Source organism: Hordeum vulgare, chromosome 5H (assembly GCF_904849725.1).
Source record: "Hordeum vulgare subsp. vulgare chromosome 5H, MorexV3_pseudomolecules_assembly, whole genome shotgun sequence".
In the NCBI taxonomy this organism is placed as follows: Eukaryota; Viridiplantae; Streptophyta; class Magnoliopsida; order Poales; family Poaceae; genus Hordeum; species Hordeum vulgare.
Genome location: NC_058522.1, coordinates 386338128 through 386347057, shown reverse-complemented (window position 1 = coordinate 386347057; position 8930 = coordinate 386338128).

The window sequence follows — 8930 nt, the reverse complement described above, 5'->3', positions numbered from 1 at the left end:
TAGAGCAAAAACTAATTGGACCAATGGAGGAGTCACTTACCAAGGAGTAATTTCCCCAAAATGGTTTGGAGAATGATGCTTTGAGCAAGGAGATCGAAAATCACAGCCAAATGAGCAAGAACACGGGTTTGAGCTGCGAAACTATTTTTTCCGGAGGTGGAAGAAGAGGATGGGAGCTGGAATGAGTGGAGGGGGTCCCTGCGGGCCCCACAAGCTTACTAGCCGCCACCAGGGGGCGGCGGCTTTAGGGCTTGTGGCCCACTGGTCTGGGCCCCAGGCCAGCTTTCAGGCCCAATATTTTTCAAACATTCCAGAAAAAATCATACTAAATTTTCAGGACCATCGGAGAACTTTTATTTTAGGGGTATTTTTCTCCGGGACGCTAAAACAAAAAACAGGAAAAAACTAAACTAAATCTATCATTTTTCTTCTAAGCAACAAAAAATGAAAGCTCAAAACAGAGGTATGTGACTCTTTGATTCATCCATTTCATGGTCATCGAAAGAAATCCGTCAATGGGGTTGATCAAGTCCTCATGACAAAACCTTCTCGAATCGCACGAGAGAACGGAGAATTTTCGAATAGCCACTAAGTCACCTCAATGGGGATATGTATCTCCCCAACAAGCAAATCACACTTCATCTTGACACGAGGAATAGGGCATTCAAAGCTCCCAATAAGAATCGATGAAGTCTTTTCGATAGCATTGATGCAATGCACTTGATATCGTTTCTTCGGAAAGTGCACTGTGTGCTCATTACCATTGACATGGAAAGTGACATTGCCTTTGTTGCAATCTATAACATGCAATGCAGTGTTTAAAAAGGGTCTTCCGAGGATGACAACCATGGCATCGTCCTCGGGAATATCCAAGATAACAAAGTCTGTTAAGATAGTGGTGTTAGCAACCACAACAGGCACATCCTCGCAAAAGCCGATAGGGAAAGCAGTTGATTTGTTGGCCATTTGCAGAGAAATTTCAGTGGGTGTCAACTTATCGAATTCAAGTCTACGATAAAGAGAGAGCGGCATAACACTATCACCGGCTCCAAGGTCACATAAGGCAGTTCTTATGTAGTTTCCTTTAATGGAGCAAGTTATAGTGGGCACTCCGGGATCACCAAGTTTCTTAGGAGTTCCACCTTTGAAAGTGTAATTGGCAAGCATGGTGGAGATCTCAAGATGTGGTATCTTCCGTTTATTAGTCATGATATCTTTCAGGTACTTGGCATACGGAGACATTTTGAGCATATCAGTTAACCGCATCTGCAGAAAGATGGGTCTTATCATCTCGACGAAGCGCTCAAAATCCTCATCATCCTTTTTCTTGGATGGTTTAGGAGGAAAGGGCATAGATCTCTGAACCCATGGCTCCCTTTCTTTACCATGCTTCCTAGAAGTGAAGTCATTCTTATCGTATCTCTTAGGTTGTGGGTTATCAGGATTAACCGTAGGTTCAATCTCCACATCCTCATCATTGCTAGGTTGAGCATTATTATGAACATCACTATCCATATTGTCACCAGGTTCATGTTCATCACCAGATTGTGTTTCTGCATCACACACAGAAATATCATTAGGTTCTTGAGGTGTGATAGTATTTGGTGAACTGGCATGTAGGTTTCTATCATCCTTCTTCTTCTCCTTAGGATCACTGGGTGCATCAGCATTAATTCCTTGAGAATCTTGATCAATTCTCTTAGGATGACCTTCAGGATACAAAGGTTCTTGAGTCATTTTGCCTCCTCTAGTAATGACTCTGACAGAGTTGTCATTTAATTCATTGAGCAAGTCATTCTGAGCTTTAAGTACTTGTTCTACCTGAGTAGTAATCATAGAAGCATGTTTACTCAGAAGCTTCAGATCATTGACATTTCTCTCTACACAAGCACTTAAATGGCTAAGCATACGAGTACTTTGTTCCAAATGTCTGCTAACATAATCATTGAAACTCTGTTGTTTGGCAACAAAGTTGTCAAATTCATCAAAGCATAGGCTAGCAGGTTTGTCAAAAGGAATATCACTCTCATCAAACCTACGCAGAGAATTCACTTCTACTACTTGTATCGGGTTATCGAGACCATGGATCTCTTCGATAGGTGGTAGATTTTTGACATCTTCAGATCTAATGCCTTTCTCTTGCATAGATTTCTTGGCTTCTTGCATATCTTCGGGACTGAGGAATAGAATACCTCTTTTCTTAGGAGTTGTCTTAGGAGGTGGTTCGGGAATAGTCCAAGCATTATCGTTGATCAAGATGTTATTCAGTAGGGTCTCAACTTGTTCTACAGTTCGTTCCCTAAAAACACAACTGGCACAACTATCTAGATGGTCTCTAGAGGCATCGATAAGTCCGTTATAGAAGATATCAAGTATCTCATTCTTCTTAAGAGGGTGATTAGGCAAAGCATTCTGTAGCTGGACGAGCCTACCCCAAGCTTGTTGGAGACTCTCTTCTTGGAGTTGAGCAAAGTTGTATATTTCCTGCAAGGCAGCTTGCTTCTTATGGGCAGGAAAATATTTCTCACAGAAGTAATATACCAGATCCTGGGGACTACGCACACATCCAGGAGCAAGAGAGGTGAACCAGACTTTAGCGTCATCCTTTAGAGAGAAAGGAAACATCTTAGGGATGTAGTAGTGAAGGATCTTCTCCTCGCTAGTGAAATGGGTGGCTATATCGTGTAGTTTGGTAAGATGGGCTACGACCGTCTCAGACTCGTTACAGTGGAAAGGATCAGATTCTACTAGAGAGATTATCTCAGGACCGATAGAGAATTCATAATCCTTATCGGTGATAAAGATAGGTGAACTGGCAAACTTCGGGTCGTATTTCATCCTAGCTTTCAGAGATTTTTCCTTCCACTCGAGAAGTAATTTCTCAGCGTCATAGGCATCCTTACACGCAAGAAAATCCTCAGCTATCTCTCCCTCCATAACGTAACCCTCAGGTATATCAGGCAATTCATATCTAGGAGAGCTAGATCTAGCAGGAGCAAAAGCAGGTTCTATCTCAATAGTATCGGCAGTTTCAGAAGCATCACGAGGATTGGCAGTAACTCTAGCAATATGAGCATCAAGGAATACCCCTTGTGGAACATCAGGCAAAGTAGTATCTCTAGCAGTATCAGGCATAGCATCATCAGGCAAAATAGCATCTCTAGCATCATCAGGCAAAGCAGTATCAGGCATAGCATCATAAGCATCATCAGGCATAACATCTCTAGCAGTATCAGGCATAGAATCTCTAGCAGCATCATAAGCATCATCAAGCACAGGCGACATATCAAGATTTCTAGCAGGAGGTGATGTCGCAAACTTACTCATAACTGAAGGTGAATCAAGTGCAGAGCTAGATGGCAGTTCCTTACCTCCCCTCGTAGTTGAGGGCAAGACTTTGGTTTTCGGATCCTTCAGATTCTTCATAGTGATTAGCAGATATAAATCCCAAGTAACTCAGAGAATATAGCAATACCTCCCCGACAACGGCGCCAGAAAAATGCTCACTAGCACTCTTTGGCAATAGCTAGACGAATGCTGTTCTCGATTGCTCAACAATTAGAAATTGTCTTGCAATAACCCACCAGCGCGTGGGATCGAGGCAGTTTTCGAGGGTAGAGTATTCAACCCAAATTTGTTGATTTGCCGATTGGAGGTGAGAGGATACTCTCAAGTATTAGCAGGTGAATGTGTCAGATTCAACTACACCTGAAAGATTAATATCTGCAAGCAAAGTATCAACAGGAAAGTAGTAGCAGTAGTAACAACAGTAGCAAGTAGCAACAGTAGCAGGTAACAGCAGTAGCAAGTAACAGCAGTAGCAACAGTAGTAACAGCAGCAGAGCAAAACAAGTAACAGCAGCAGCGACAGTAGTAACAGCAGCAGAGCAAGATAAGTAACAACAGTAGTGGGACAAACTCGTAGGCAATCAGTCGGTGATTTGTTTGGATGATATTCATCATGCAACAGTTATAACACGGAGAGATATGTCGCTAGCTCCCGTTCGTCAATGTAATGCAGGCATGCATTCCGTGTGTCGTCATACGTCCTTAGGGAAAAGAACTTTCATGACATCTATTGTCCATCCCTCTCGTGGCAGCGGGGTCCAAAAGGAAACTGCGGGATATTAAGGTTCTCCTTTTAATAAAGAACCGGACCAACGCATTAGCACTTGGTGAACACATGAACTCCTCAAACTATGGTCATCACCGGGAGTGGTTCCGGTTATTATCACTCCGGGGTTGCCGGATCATAACACATAGTAGGTAACTACAACTTACGATATCAGATCTAAAACACACAAATATTGGTGACAACATAATAATTTCAGATCTCAAATCATGGCACTCGGGCCCTAGTGACAAGCATTATGCATGGCAAAGTAGTAGCAACATCAATCTCAGAACATAGTGGATACTAGGGGTTAATCCCCGTCAAAACTAACTCGATTACATGATAGATCTCATCTTACTCATCACCGCCCGGCGAGCCTACGAATAGATTACTCATGAACAACGAAGAGCTTCATGGAATTGGAGAGGGAAGAAGGTTGATGATGACGATGGCGACGATTTCCCCTCTCCGGAGCCCAAAACGGACTCCAGATCTGCCCTCCAGATGAAGAACAGGATGTGGCGGCGCCTCCGTATCGCAAACGCGACGAAATCTTCTCTCTTTATTTTTTCTGGGACGAAAGTGAATTTATAGAGCTGAGATTGGGGGCCGCAGAGCCACGTGGGCCCCACAAGCTTGCTAGCCGCCACCAGGGGGTGGCGGCTACAGGGCTTGTGGCCCACTGACCCATCCCCTCCGGTGGATCTTTGCGCAGGTATTTTTCATATTTTTCAGAAATATTCTCCGTAAATTTTCAGGACGTTCTGAGAACTTTTATTTCTGCACAAAAACAACACCAAGGCAATTCTGCTGAAAACAGCGTCAGTCCAGGTTAGTTCCATTCAAATCATGCAAATTAGAGTCCAAAACAAGGGAAGAAGAGTTTGGAAAAGTAGATACGATGGAGACGTATCAGGCTTCAAACACCTCTTTCTCCGTAAAAGGTGCAGTTAATACCTCATTATCGCCCGTCCCGAGCTGAGGTATGCCATCGACCATTTGTTCATTCATGGATACAAAATTGTCTTCAGGAGCCCCGAAGAGTTTTTTGTAGTACTGAGACATATACAATTTCAGATTTTCGTGTCCAACAATTGTACCCTCATCTTGCTCAAGTTGATGTATTTTTTTCTTTCTATGTTTTCCATTAGCTATCAAATGGAAGTACTTTGTATTATCATCACCTTGCAGAACCTGGCGAACCTTTGCCCACAACGCCCATTTCAACTCCCCCTCTCTGAGCATTTGCTTTACCTTTTATTCAGCATCCGTTTTTAATGACCTCTCATTCTCATTTAATAACAAATTTTCAGCTTTTAAGTCAAGCGTATTTATAAGTTGGAGAAGCCTTTGTTTATCTTTCTTATAAACTCCACTCTCATGCTTCGCCCATCGCCGTAAGAATCGACGCAGGTGTCTTGTATTATTTTGCCACCTGTCAATGTTGGAGGTACCTCCCATATCGATGACCCATTCCCCGGTGATGAGATCCAAGAAGCCCTCTCGTTCAAGCCATCCTAACTCGAACAAAAAGATATTTTTATTCCCCACATGTGTTGCCTCCCGTGAGTCTACAAACAATGGGGTGTGGTCTGATATAGCTCTGGGCATAGCGTGAACTGTGACATGAGGAAACTTCTGCTCCCAATCCACACTCACGAGCACCCGGTCCAACTTCTCAAAAGTTGGATTAGGTAGGTTGTTTGCCGAAGTAAATTTTCTGCCTGATAGCTCAATTTCTCGCAAATTGAGGCTTTCGATGATAGAGTTAAACATGAATGACCATCTGCCATCAAAGTTCGCATTGTTTTTCTCATCTCGTCTTCTGATGATATTAAAGTCTCCACCAACTAGAATTGGCAACCGCTCATCTCCACAAATCTGGACAAGGTCAGCCAAGAAGTCTCCCTTGAGCTCAGGCGGGGCTGCCCCATATACTGCTACCAGGGCCCATTGGAATCCATCCACCTTTGACCAAACTCTAAATTTGACGGCAAAGTCTCCGAACACCATGTTCCGGACTTGTAGCGTCTCACACCTCACCCCCAAGGAAGATCCCCCAGATCTTCCTCTTGGAGGTAAACAGTGCTAGTCAAACTCAACACCACCAGATAGCGTGCCTCAAAATTGAGTTGTAAAATTATCTCTCCCCATTTCCATCAGAGCAATGAAATCTAATTTGTCCTTAATAGATGCTTCCACTAGAAATCTCCTTTTAGCCAAGTCTGCCAGACCTCTGCTATTCAAGAAGATTCCTCTCATCTCCCATCATCAATTTTTTTTCGCTGTTTTGAATCTTACACTTCTGCACACAGCTGACACATGATAAACTTTTCTCTTCCATGTTCTTTTGGGCCTATCCTGATCCTCGGACCGGTCCACATAACCGGTCTCGTGAACTGTGCTTATCGACATTTGTAGAGGAGCCACATACCCCTCGTCAACGATGCTGTTTGTCTCTTCAGGCACAAGTGAAGAGGGCACAAGATCCTCACATAACCGTTCTAACGCCCCCATCCCTAGATCATTGATATCAGAATCATTCATTTGTTTCACAGTTGCAATGTTTCTAACCATCTCGATGGCCCTATCAGCTTCTAAGTCTAACAAGTCATTCACAGATCTAGAACTTTCCTGCCCATTATTACGCAGTGATACGCCAAGTTCACTCGCGTTAAGAATTATGTCATCTTCAGTAAAATGCAGAATAGATTGACTCGTATCAATAATCATACATGTGAAGGTATCGATGTCGCGAATCTTAGCCGCGCGCATGGCACGACCCATCTGCAGCTCGTCAACATCGGGTTGAGCGTGTAAGCGAGCACTTGATCGCCTAGCTCCAGTAGTCGGGTCTGGAATGCCTCCAAACTCGACGACCTCCTCAGTAGAGGGCCCTGTCAGACCATGACCTCCTGTCATATGCCCAACTTGGCCCGCTCCGACACCGCCAGCTGTCGCCCTCCGTGTAAAGCCAATAGGCGCGAAGATGCGTTCGCCTCCCGCTTCCATATGTCTAACCAGCCCCGGCTGCGCACCAGCAGCGGATCCACGTATACCGGAGGCGGTGCTCGGTGAAGAGGTGCCTTCAGCTGGGGTGCGCACCCGTACCACATCACCAATGGGGCTCACCGTCTCTGAGTCTGTGGGTACTAAGGCTGGGCCGTGGTCTCCTACCACCCCATCAGCCTGCCGCCTCATCAAAGTAGGGGACGGGGAATGGCTAGATGCGAGTGTCCCACCCGCCTCGACCCTCCCTGGCATGATGCCACTGAGGAGACCGACCGTGCGGTCGCGCGAAGGTGTATAGGCGGCGGTGTGCAGCTGACATGTGATATGTCTCAAACGTATCTATAAGTTTTGATGGTTTCACGCTGTTATCTTGTCATCTTTGGATGTTTAGTTTACCTTTTTTCTCTTTTTTGGGAAAAACTTATTAATCCAGTGCCAAGTGCCATTTCTTGTTTTTTTCTGTGTTTTCTACTCGTTTTAGATCTGATTTTGGAACGGAGTCCAAACGGAATAAAATCCCCAAAATAAATTTTTCCAGAACGGAAGAAGATCGGGAGGCTTGAGGGCCAAGGTAGTGGGCCCACAGGGAGCCCACAAGCCCTATTGTTGCGGCCAGGGGGGGGGGAGGCCGCGACAACCAAGCTTGTGGCCCCCCTGGCGCTCCCCTGCCCGAGGTCTTTGGCCTATAAATTCCCTAAAAATCCAGAAAAAATCAGGGCATCCATGAAAACACTTTTTCGCCGCCGCAAGCTTCCGTTTCGGCGAGATCTCATCTGGAGACCCTTCCCGGTGCCCTGCCGGAGGGGACTTTAGAGTTGGAGGGCTTCTACATCAACATGATCGCCTCTCCAATGACTCGTGAGTAGTCCACTTCAGACCTACGGGTCAGTAGTTAGTAGCTAGATGGCTTCTTCTCTCTCTTGGATCTTCAATACAAAGTTCTCCATGATCTTCATGGAGATCTATCCGATGTAATCCTCTTTGGCGGTGTGTTTGTCGAGATCCGATGAATTTTGAATTTGTGATCAGATTATCTATGAATTATATTTGAGTCTTTGCTGATTTCTTATATGCATGATTTGATATCCTTGTAAGTCTCTCCGAGTCTTGGTTTTTTTTTGGCCAACTAGATCTCTGATTCTTGCAATGGGAGAAGTGCTTGGTTTTGGGTTCATACCGTGTGGTGACCTTTCCCACTGACAGAAGGGGCAGCAAGGCACGCATCGTGTTGTTGCCATCAAGGGTAACAAGATGGGCTTTTATCGTAGATATGAGATTGTCCATCTACATCATGTCATCTTGCTTAAGGCGTTACTCTGTTCTTTTGGACTTAATACACTAGATGCATGCTGGATAGCGGTCGACGTGTGGAGTAATAGTAGTAGATGCAGAAAGTATCGGTCTACTTGTTTTGGACGTGATGCCTATAGATATAATCATTGCCTTAGAAAATGTCACGACTTTGCACGGTCCTATCAATTGCTCGACAGTAATTCGTTCACCCACCGTCTACTTGCTTTCATGAGAGAAGCCACTAGTGAACACTACGACCCCCGGGTCTATTCACAACTATCGTTTCCACATTCACTTTTACTTTGCTTGTTTACTTTTTGCTTTCAGTTCTCACTTTGCAAACAATCTATAAGGGATTGACAACCCCTTCATAGCATTGGGTGCAAGCTCTTTGTGTTTGTGCAGGTACTTGTGAATTGACGAGATCTTCCATTGGTTTGATACCTTGGTTCTCAAAACTGAGGGAAATACTTACCACCGATGTGCTACATCACCCTTTCCTCTTCAAGGG